Source organism: Caretta caretta, chromosome 4 (assembly GCF_965140235.1).
Source record: "Caretta caretta isolate rCarCar2 chromosome 4, rCarCar1.hap1, whole genome shotgun sequence".
Taxonomy (NCBI): domain Eukaryota; kingdom Metazoa; phylum Chordata; order Testudines; family Cheloniidae; genus Caretta; species Caretta caretta.
The window spans coordinates 13,400,929-13,413,478 of NC_134209.1; positions in this window are offsets into that span (position 1 = coordinate 13,400,929).

A 12,550-nucleotide genomic window follows, 5' to 3' on the forward strand; every position below is an offset into this window, starting at 1 on the left:
AGCCGCCAGAGCGCAGTGCGCTCTTTCTGGAGATTGAGGTGGTTTGGCTCTTACTACCCAGCACAGAGGCATCCCTTAGCAGCATCCACCCCACTCTGGGGAGAAGAGCCATGGTTACTTCTTAAACTAGTATATACTATCCCTCCGCTCTGAGTGCTGCCTCCCCCTGGAGTCCCACTGGCATTGTGGTGGTGCGGGCCAGATAGGGAGGGGTCCAGATGGAAGTCATTGGGTGGCTGATGCTTTGGCTCTCTCCTCCTAGGCCTTTGCACACCTCACTTAAAAACTACTTGCTTACAAAATCAGACATAAGAAAACAAATGTGTCACAGCAAACTACTACTGAAAAATTGCTTAATTTTACCATATATAATTCTAAAATAAATCAACTGGAATATAAATATTGTACTTCCATTTCAGTATATGGTATATAGGGCAGTATAAACAAGTCATTTTATGAAATTTTGGTTTGAACAGACTTTTAGTGCTTTTTATGTAACCTGTTGTAAAACTAGGCAAATATCTACATGAGTTGATGTACCCCCCTGGAAGACCTCTGCGTACCCCCGGGGGGACACATACCCCTGGTTGAGAACCACTGGAGTAGACATGGACTTAAGGTGGTTGACAACTGCGCAGTATGCTGTGCACCTGCCAAGTGCCCTCTGCCCCAGAAGTGGCTGCATTTCAGTGATGGTTGTCAGGACTGAAGAAATTAGTAAAATGTCTTTACTTTAATCATCAATTTATAACTTAATTGCATGGTCTATGATTCGGCTTTTCATAGAATATTTTACTCACATGAGTTTTAAAAGAATAAAAATTTATTTCCCATCCCCCGCCACTTCACTTTTGTAGAAAAGCTGTTTGGATTAAAATGTCAGCCTGGAACGGTATTAATACATGCCATATGGTTTATAAAATGGTAATTTAAGTAATAAGAATTGAAAGGACCACAGCACAGGACCACAGGTGATTACAGCAGAACTGGGGTTGTGGTGTTGCTAAGGAGGCACAAATCTGAAAGATGAATGATGACTGATCATCTTGGAAGTTGTTACTCTGAAATAGAATTTGGATTGTAGACATGCTTTTAACACACTGACAGCCAGTCACCAAGTTCTGACTACATCCAAAGTTCCCAAGCTATTTCTTAATAATTTGATTTAAAAATATTAGAGCTGTGTGAATAATTAAAAAAAATACTCCATGAATATTTGTTCACTTATATTAAAGCAAGGGGACTGGTTGGAATGTCTGCAGAATTTAGGTTGAAGGTGAATCTTGCACAGCCATATGATTTGTGCTAAATTACGGCTGTGAAACATGGACATTAAAACAATCAATAGTAAAGAAACTACCATCCTTTGAATTATGGTTTTATAGAAGAATTCTGAAAGTATCATGTATAAACAATGTAACCAGCAAAAAATATTGGAGATAACTGGAACAGCACATGCTAGTTGGAGATCTTATGAAAAGAAAGATTTGATTTGCAGGGCATATTTTAAATACGTCAACAGGCAATGCATATTTATGGGTACTGGAAGGAGATGTTAATGGCAGAACACTGAAGAAAAAAATCCCATGGATGGACAAAGTGTTATCATGAGTGGATCAAAAGGACTATTTATCCACAAAGAGCTCAGCACAGGATTGTAGAGAATGGGTGACCATAGTTGCAAACCTCTAGTAACAGAGATGCCACATAAGAAAAATCCTGCACTTAGATTTGAGTATTCCCACTGGAAAAAAATTGCAAGGTGCTTCTTACAGTTGCAAGCTTTCCCGGGCAGGGACTGTCTTCCTGTGTGTTTGTATAGCAGCCAGCTCTTTGTCCCTGACTGGGGCTTCTGGGTGATATTGCAATACAAATATATCTTAAAAAGAAAAGGAGTACTTCAGTATTTTCCACTGAATGCATCCGATGAAATGAGCTGTAGCTCACGAAATCCTATGCTCAAATAAATTTGTTAGTCTCTAAGGTGTCGCAAGTCCTCCTTTTCTTTTTGCGAATACAGACTAACACAGCTGCTACTCTGAAACCTGTAAATATCACAAAGAATTGTGCTCACCTAGTCAAGGTGACAAACAATGTCAGTGACTTAAGTGTGCAATCTAACCAATATACCTCAGATCCTGAATTTCAGATATAGCAAACTGTAGCACACACTCTATAGAGCAAGAATTATTTGTGGAACTATTTGGAGAATATGTCCAATTAATAAATTTTGAAAAATTGCAAGTGGCTCGTGGACAATTCCTGAACAGAAAAAAGAAAAACATATCCTATAAATTAATTGCTACAAATGATTAGCTCAGCTCTAATAAATATTGCCCCAAAAAAATCTCAAAATAGTCATCGATTTGCTAATAATGTTGCTCAAAAGATGTATTTACCCACTGCAGCTTAGATGCAGAAGGAACTTCTGTAAAGAGTAGCAGCTCTGCCCAAAGTTACATGATCAGAATAATTCCTTGAATTCTAATCAGTAGCTAACTTTCATTTTGGATAAGGACTGAGCTTTCTGCTTCAAAGCATACCATAGGCAGAGCAGACAACACAGTGAAACAAAACCATTGTCTGGAATTTTCTGACTCTGTAACGCCAGCATGAAAGATGAATAATGAGCATTGCACGAAAAGAGAATTTTTGATTGAAACAGTAAATTCCACTCCAATTGCTTCCATAATTTATTTGCTGTGACATTTAAATGTAAATGGCAGGGGTAAGAGACTGTTTTTTGCGATGTCCAAAAAAGTCTGTTTGAAAAGTGTTGCAAAGTCAGCATTGCCACTGAAATAGGTAGTAGAGTTGGTCTGCAGACATCCTGTAGCTTTCAGTGGATAATTCATATTCTTCTAGTGTCTTTCAATTAGTGCTGACAAAATGAAAAACTGATCAACTTAGATCAAAGATAGTTAATTTCCACACACACCCTTTCTCTCTCCCCCTATCCTGGTTGAATGGAAATGTCCCATAGAACTTACTAGAAAATGATAGTCTTCCTACATGTTTTCAAACCGTCTTATAAAATGTAATAGAGGATTCTATCCCTGATATGGAATTCCATAGGATGGTTTAAAAATAGAGAAAGGAGGTTATTCCCTCAGAGTGTAGTTGTTTTGAATAATTTCCACAGAACTTGATTACATATTTAATTATGTTGATTTCATCCGTATTGAATTCTATAGGATTTTGCCATAAAGGTCCAGCTCTCTGGGGGCTGCCCCTCCCAGCACTGAAGTAAACCCATGGATGCAGGCTGATCCAAGGCTACTGAGGCAGCACAAGGGCGATTTGTGTTTAGAATAACTTTGGACTCTGGTTTCTTCAAAGTAGCAGAGCCCAGTTAATTAAGAACCAGTGCAAGTGATGTGATTGGTCTCTGGAGTTTAGTGTGCTAGCAGCACTGCTATCACTGGGCTAGCATTGGGGTCAGCTACAGTTAATGCTGCGTGATTCTCTGCCTTGCATGTTATCCATCCCATGCAGTTCGCTTTGAGTTGCTTTAAAAATGCATCCTCTCTTCCCAGAGGAATGGCATGTTTGCTAGCAAGATGTATACATGTGTCTGGGAATGGATGCCTTTCATTTGGTAACAGATTGTGAAGTTCACTGGTAATATACCTAGTACATGCATTATACAAGTTGGATAGTATCACTGCATCTGGGCTTGGATAACTCTCAGCCTAACACTGCACAGCATTCATGGAGATAATTTCCAGGTAATAGACTCTTTGCTTCCTTATAGAAAAAGAAAAAAGAAAGAGAAACTTTTGTAGAAAATCCTGTGGTGGTTGTGAAGATGGTAGGTCCAAAGAATCACAAAAAGTTGAGATGGGAAATACATATTAACCTCAAGGTCCAGGGAGATGGCCTGGGCAAGTGACTTGTTGGCCTAGGGATATGGCTTATGATGCCAACAGATCTGGATTCAAATTGTACCTCCATGGGTCACAACTGAGAATACCAAATTCAGGACAAACTGCTGAGAAATAAGGCAGATACACCTCAAAGCTGGAGGTTATTCTCCCATGAGATATACCAAACCAGCAACAAAAATAAACTTCTGTTTCACCACACTGGCTAACACGAAGTCAGAACAGCAGTTTCTTTAAGCATTCCAATCCTAGACTGAGAGATGAGTGGTTCTTTAAAACCAATTTAATCAAATAAAAGATTCTTCTGATCCCAAAGGACCAGCCACGCACCCAAGTCAATATACAACTCAGATCTTACCCAAAAATCACACTCTTGCCATTCTTTTAGCATCTAAAATCTAAAGGTTTATTTATTTATAGAAAGAAATAATATTTATATTTATATTTATTTATATATAAATATAAATATTTATATTTATTTATTTATAGAAAGAAAGATGAGAGTTAAAATTGGTTAAAGGAATCAAATACATACAACAATTGCAAAGTTCTTGAATCAGGCTTGTAACAGTGATGGAATAAACTGCTGGCTTAAGTCAAGTCTCTGGTTGCTTCCAAATCATTGGAAGGTCCTTGATCCCTTGGTTAGAATTCTCCCATTTGTATAAGTCCATAGTCCAGAGGTATGAGCAGGAAAGAGGCAAAATGAAGATTTTTCAGGGGCTTTTATAGCTTCTGCCATGTGGAGGGAAACCCATTACTTCAAACAAAGCCCTCCACACAGATAGCGGAAAATCACAGATGAGAAGATGAAAGAGGAGTCCAATGGCACCTTAAAGACTAACAGATTTATTTGGGCATAAGCTTTCGTAGGTAAAAAGATGCATCTGAAGAAGTGGGTTTTTTACCCGCAAAAGCTTATGCCCAAATAAATGTGTTCGTCTTTATGGTGCCACCGGACTCCTCATTGTTTTTGTGGATACAGACTAACATGGTTGCCTCTCTGATAGGTGACAAGATGGTGTCTGGAGTCACGTGGGCAAGTCACACGTCCATGCATGATTCCCCTTAGTCACAGTAGAAGTTATTATCTATACTTGAAATAGCATGTTTACAGGACAGTCCATTCAGTGTAGATGGGTGTCTTCCATTGTGTGTTAAATGCTGCTTGATGAGCTACTTAATTTGAATAGTCCCTTCAAGATGTGCAGGCTAAATACCTTGTGGGAAGTACCCAAGGAGCAAATATTTGAAATCCAGGTATAGAGCCAAAACTCATAGCTTCAAATACAAAAATGATATATGCATACAAATAGCATAATCATACTCAGCAAATCATAACCTTTCCATAGACACCTTACTTGACAATCTTTGTACAAGATTTGTTGCAAATCATTATAATATCAGGGTTGGAAGGGACCTCTGGAGGCATCTAGCCCAACCCCCTGCTCAAAGCAGGACTAATCACCAACTAAATCATCCCAGCCAAGGCTTTGTCAAGCCTAACCTTAAAAACGTCTAAGAAAGAAGATTCCACCACCTCCCTAGGTAACCCATTCTAGTGCTTCACCACCCTCCTCATGAAAAAAGTTTTCCTAATATCCAACCTAAACCTCCCCCACTGCAACTTGAGACCATTACTCCTTGTTCTGTCATCTGGTACCACAGAGAACAGTCTAGATCCATCCTCTTTTGAACCCCCTTTCAGGTAGTTGAAAGCAGTTATCAAATCCCCCCTCTTCTCTTCTGCAGACTAAATAATCCCAGTTCCCTCAGCCTCTCCTCATAAGTCATGTGCTCCAGTCCCCTAATCATTTTTGTTGCCCTCCACTGGACTCTTTCCAATTTTTCCACATCCTTCTTGTAGTGTGGGGCCCAAAACTGCACACACTACTCCAGACGCGGCCTCACCAATGCCGAATAGAGGGGAATGATCACGTCCCTCAGTCTGCTGGCAATGCTCCTACTTATACAGCCCAAAATTCTGTTAGCCTTCTTGGCAACAAGGGCACACTGTTGACTCATATCCAGCTTCTTGTCCACTGTAACCCCTAGGTCCTTTTCTGCAGAACTGCTGCCTCACCACTCGGTCCCTAGTCTGTAGCAGTGCATGGGATTCTTCCGTCCTAAGTGCAGGACTCTGCACTTGTCCTTGTTGAACCTCATCAGATTTCTTTTGGCCCAACCCTCTAATTTGTCTAGGTCCCTCTGTATCCTATCCCTACCCTCCAGCGTATCTACCACTCCTTCCAGTTTAGTCTGCAAATATATACAGTGGTTGCAACAATGATCTATATGGTCATATTTTAATCAACAGTGCCACACAGGGCAATAGAAGTAAAAATTAATGTAGCCAGACAAATTCAGATTAGAAATAAAGGCTGGTATTTTAACAGTGTGGAACAACTTTGACAATCGGAATAACTTGCCTAGGGATGAGGTAGTTTCTTCATCATTTGCAGTCTTTAAATCAAGACTGGATGTGTTTCTAAAACTACACTCTGCCTCACACAAAAGTTATGGGCTTGATGCAGAACTCACTGTGTGACATGCAGGAGGCCGGACTAATTGTCTCTTCTGGCTTTATAAGTCTGTTAAACCCAGATTCTGTCTCTATGCAAGGATGAGATAAAGGGCAGGAAACAAAAACACTAGACTCAGGTAACATTGTGTTACCGAAGTGGGAGGTAAATTGCTGCGTCAGCCCAGCTATTAAGGAAATGTCTCTGGGCAACTGCTGGGCATGGGCCTCTCACCAGCGCACTAGGGAGAAACCTTGGTTTGCTAAGCTGTAGTGTAGTCTTTATTCCTGTCATGCTGAGGGAAGATTCAGGACTGGAGCTTTCGCAGTGTGTTTCCTTTGCAATTGTTACAACTGACTTGGACGATTTGAGTCATGTCTCTGTGTGTGGAAGCTCCCTGTGAAAGGGGGAGCAGAGGATTTGGAGCAGGGAGTAGGGAGGATATTGATGAGGGTATGCCTACACTACGAAATTAGGTCGAATTTATAGAAGACGGTTTTGTAGAAAGCGGTTTTATACAGTTGATTGTGTGTGTCCCCACACAAGTGCTCTAAGTGTATGTAGTCGGCAACCGTCAACTTCCGGAGCGTTGCACTGTGGGTGGCTATCCCACAGTTCCCGCAGTCTCCGCCGCCCATTTGAAATCCCAGTGCCTGATGGGGCTAAAACATTGTCACGGGTGGTTCTGGGTACATATTGTCAGGCCCCCGTTCCCTCCCTCGCTCCATGAAAGCAAGGGCAGACAATTCTTTTGTGCCTTTTTTCTTGAGTTACCTGTGCAGACGCCATACCACAGCAAGCATGGAGCCCGCTCAGGTAACCGTCACCGTATGTCTCCTGGGTGCTGGCAGATGTGGTACTGCATTGCTATACAGCAGCAGTTAATTGCCTTTTGGCAGCAGACAGTGCAGTATGACTGGTAGCCGTCATCAACGTAGTCCTGTGTCCTCTTTTAATTGGGCGCCTGGGCAAACATGGGAGTGACTCAGACAGGTCATTTCCCTTTTAAGTTTCGTCTCGTGGCGATTCAGTCCTACCGGCAGTGCACTGTCTTTTAACCTCCAGCTAGCAGAAGATGATGGCTAGTTGTCATACTGCACCGTCTTCTGCCTAGCACCCAGGAGATGATGATGGTTAGTGGTCGTACTGCACAGTCTGCTGCCAGCAAGATGTATAAAGATGGATGAAGTGGCTCAAAACAAGAAATAGACCAGATTTGTTTTGTGATCATTTTCTCTTCCCTCCCTCCTTCCCTCTGTGAAATCAACGGCCTGCTAAATCCGGTTTTGAGTTCTATCCTTGAGGAGGCCATTCACTTTCTTGCAAACCAACCCCCTTTGTTGATTTTAATTCCCTGTAAGCCAACCCTGTAAGCCATGTCATCAGTAGCCCCTCCCTCCATCAGGGCAACGGCAGACAATAGTTCTGCGCCTTTTTTCTGTGTGGACGCCATACCACAGCAAGCATGGAGTCCGCTCAGATCACTTTGGCAATTAGGAGCACATTAAACCCCACGTGCATTATCCAGCAGTATATGCAGCACCAGAACCTGGCAAAGCGATACCGAGCGAGTAGGTGACGTCAGCGCGGTGATGTGAGTGATGAGGACATGGACACAGACTTCTCCCAAAGCAGGGGCCCTGGCAATGTTGGCATCATGGTGCTAATGGGGCAGGTTCATGTGGTGGAACGCCGATTCTGGGCTCGGGAAACAAGCACAGACTGGTGGGACCGCATAGTGTTGCAGGTCTGGGACGATTCCCAGTGGTTGCGAAACTTTCACGTGCATAAGGGCACTTTCATGAAACTTCGTGACTTGCTTTCCCCTGCCCTGAAGTGCAAGAATACCAAGATGAGAGCAGCCCTCACAGTTCACAAGCGATTGGCGATAGCCCTTTGGAAGCTTGCAACACCAGACAGCTACCGGTCAGTCGGGAATCAATTTGGAGTGGGCAAATCTACTGTGGGGGCTGCTGTGATGCAAGTAGCCAACACAATCAAAGATCTGCTGATATCAAGGGTAGTGACCCTGGGAAATGTGCAGGTCATAGTGGATGGCTTTGCTGCAATGGGATTCCCTAACTGTGGTGGGGCCATAGACGGAACCCATATCCCTATCTTGGCACTGGAGCACCAAGTCGGCAAGTACATAAACTGCAAGGGGTACTTTTCAATAGTGCTGCAAGCACTGGTGGATCACAAGGGACGTTTCACCAACATCAACGTGGGATGGCCGGGAAAGGTACATGACGCTCGCATCTTCAGAAACTCTGGTCTGTTTCAAAAGCTGCAAGAAGGGACTGTATTCCCAGACCAGAAAATAACCATTGGGGACGTTGAAATGCCTATATGTATCCTTGGGGACCCAGCCTACCCCTTAATGCCAGGGCTCATGAAGCCATACACAGGCAGCCTGGACAGTAGTCAGGAGCTGTTCAACTACAGGCTGAGCAAGTGCAGAATGGTGGTAGAATGTGCATTTGGACATTTAAAAGCGCGCTAGCGCAGTTTACTGACTCGGTTAGACCTCAGCGAAACCAATATTCCCACTGTTATTACTGCTTGCTGTGCGCTCCACAATATCTGTGAGACTAAGGGGGAGTCTTTTATGGAGGGGTGGGAGGTTGAGGCAAATCGCCTGGCTGCTGGTTTCGCGCAGCCAGACACCAGGGCGGTTAGAAGAGCACAGGAGGGTGCGGTGCACATCAGAGAAGCTTTGAAAACCATTTCATGACTGGACAGGCTACGGTGTGAAAGTTCTGTTTGTTTCTCCTTGATGAAACCCACCGCCCCTTGGTTCACTCTACTTCCCTGTAAGCTAACCACCCTCCCCTCCTCCCTTCGATCACTGCTTGCAGAGGCAATAAAGTCATTGTTGCTTCACATTCATGTATTCTTTATTCATTCATCACACAAATAGGGGGATAACTACCAAGGTAGCCCAGGAGGGGTGGGAAGGGAAGGAGGGAAGGACAAGGCCACACAGCACTTTAAAAGTTTAAAACTTTAAAACTTATTGAATGCCAGTCTTCTGTTGCTTACGCAATCCTCTGGGGTGGAGTGGCCGGGTGGCCGGAGGCTCCCCCACTGCGTTCTTGGGCGTCTGGGTGAGGAGGCTATGGAACTTGTGGAGGAGGGCGGCATGAGCTCAGAGAACATTTCATCACGAGTGTGTTTCTTTCGCCTTCTAATCTTCACTAGCCTCTGGGAAGGAGAAGATCCTGTGATCCTTGAAACTCATGCAGCTGATGAAGAAAAAAAAAGTGGCAGTGGTATTTAAAAAGACACATTTTCTAGAACAATGGCTACACTCTTTCACGGTAAACCTTGCTGTTAACATTACATACACAGCACATGTGCTTTCGTTCCAAGGTCACATTTTGCCTCCCCCCACCCTGTGACTAGCCCCTCCCCCCTCCCCCCCATGGCTAACAACGGGGAACATTTCTGTTCAGCCACAGGCAAACAGCCCAGCAGGAACGGGCACCTCTGAATGTCCCCTTAAGAAAAGCACTCTATTTCAACCAGGTGACCATGAATGATATCACTCTCCTGAGGATAACACAGAGAGATAAAGAACGGATGTTGTCTGAATGCCAGCAAACATACACTGCAATGCTTTGTTCTACAATGATTCCCGAGTACGTGCTACTGGCCTGGTGTGGTAAAGTGTCCTACCATGGTGGGTGGAATAAGGCTGCCCTCCCCAGAAACCTTTTGCAAAGGCTTTGGGAGTACATCCAGGAAAGCCACAAATGCCAGGGCAAATTAATCATTAAACATGCTTGCTTTTAAACCATGTATACTATTTTAAAAGATACACTCACCAGAGGTCCCTTCTCCATGTGACGGGTCCGGGAGGCAGCCTTGGGTGGGTTTGGGGGGGACTCCCTCCAGGTCCAGGGTGAGAAATAATTCCTGGCTGTTGGGAAAACCAGTTTCTCCGCTTGCTTGCTGTGAGCTATCTACAATTTCATCATCATTATCTTCCTCGTCCCCAAAACCTGCTTTTGTGCTGCCTCCATCTCCATTGAAGGAGTCAAACAACACAGCATGAGTAGTGGTGACTGAACCCCCTAAAATGGCATGCAGCTCATCATAGAAGCGGCATGTTTGGGGCTCTGACCCGGAGCGGCCGTTTGCCTCTCTGGTTTTCTGGTAGGCTTGCCTCAGCTCCTTAAGTTTCACGCAGCATTGCTTCGGGTCCCTGTTATGGCCTCTGTCCTTCATGCCCTGGGAGATTTTGACAAATGTTTTGGCATTTCGAAAACTGGAACGGAGTTCTGATAGCACAGATTCCTCTCCCCATACAGCGATCAGATCCCGTACCTCCCATTAGGTTCATGCTGGAGCTCTTTTGCAATTCTGGGACTTCATCATGGTCACCTCTGCTGATGAGCTCTGCATGGGCACCTCTGCTGATGAGCTCTGGCCAGCGTGGCAAGCTGCAGGTGACCATGCAAACAGGAAATTGAAATTCAAAATTTTGCGGGCCTTTTCCTGTCTACCTGGCCAGTGCATCTGAGTTGAGAGTGCTCTCCAGAGCGGTCACAATAGAGCACTCTGGGATAGCTCCTGGAGGCCAATACCATCTAATTGCGTCCACAGTACCTCAAATTTGACCCGGCAAGGCCGATTTAAGCACTAATCCCCTTGTCAGGGGTGGAGTAAGGAAATTGATTTTAAGAGCCCTTTAAGTCGAAAAAAAGGGCTTCGTCGTGTAGACGGGTGCAGGGTTAAATCGATTTAACGCTGCTAAATTCGACCTCAACTCCTAGTGTAGACCAGGATTCCTTGACCCTGGCTTTCCAGCAGGATCCTCTGCTCAACTCCTAGTGTAGACCAGGGCTGAGAGTTAGAGGGAGGCAGACAGCTCCAGGGTAAGAAAGAGGGTCTTGGAGGTTCTTACTTGCTCCTAGGTGCCATTCCAGCTCCTTGATCCCCGCCCAATCCCTGGTGCTTCAGTGGCTGCTCCAACCCCTCTGGGTCCTGCTCTCACCTTCCCCTCACTCCCTCCAGTGTGCATAAATTTACCTGGGGGCGGCACCCACTCCTGCTGCCCCAAGTTTTAGTTAAGAGATGATTGGTGCAGTATCTACCAGTTGCTGGCAGATTTTTAGAAGGTTTCAGCACAGAAAAAAAGAGAATCCCCCTCCACTCCTGCCTCCTATCGAGAACAATGGGAGCTGCTTGGGGCTGAACTCTCTTGCAAATCTGGCCCCACTGTGTTCTCTGTCACATAAGTGCTGGACTCTGGTTTTCATGTGAACTCTTTCTAGGAGATTATTATTACAATGGGGGAGTATGCACAATAAATTATTTCCAAATAAAATAAATATTCCCCTTGCACACCCTCAGGTACCCAGAGACTGAGATAATTGTAGTGAAATATTCCCTCTGCTCCAGCACGTGCCATTGTTGAGTTATGGGATTGTTAAAAGAAAGTAAAACTCTGCAACTACTTCTGGATCTCTCTTCTGTAATCCCCACATTATATACAGTGTAACAAATAAAATGTATTCTTTGGCTGATCTCTTGGACATTGAGTTTCATAGTTGCATTACAAGCCCTCCAAAGGAGAGGTTTATAACAGGAACTGACAGAATCCTAATGACATCAGTGCAAATGGCAGCATTAAAATCAATTATATATATACATATATATAAAATATATGTGGGGGAAGGGCAGTGGCAGGCGTTTGGGAGGGGAATAGAATCCCACACAGAAGACAAATGGCGTGGAAAGTATACACAGAGCTGGAGCGAAGAAAGGATTACTTCATTTGCCAATTTCTGAAAAAAATCCCCCTAATCCATTTCAAAATGTACTTTCCACACATATTACGGGAAATGCATGACATTTCCAGGCCGCCAGATTTCTGATTGAACTGGTGATTAGCAGAAAATACAGTACCACCTCCTTTCTCCCCCCCTTTTCTTTCAAGTGTTACTTCAGCTGACTGCCTCATGAAAGTCAGAGAGGGAGAGAGACTGCATCAGAGAGTGGATTTGTTTGAAGAGAAATAACTAGCAAGAGAGAGGGAAAAGTTATTGAGAGACCAATTTCACCTGGAGTAGCAAAGGTCAGAGAGATGTCAACAATACATACTACACAGGATAACTGTCTCTGGTGCCAAATGGAATA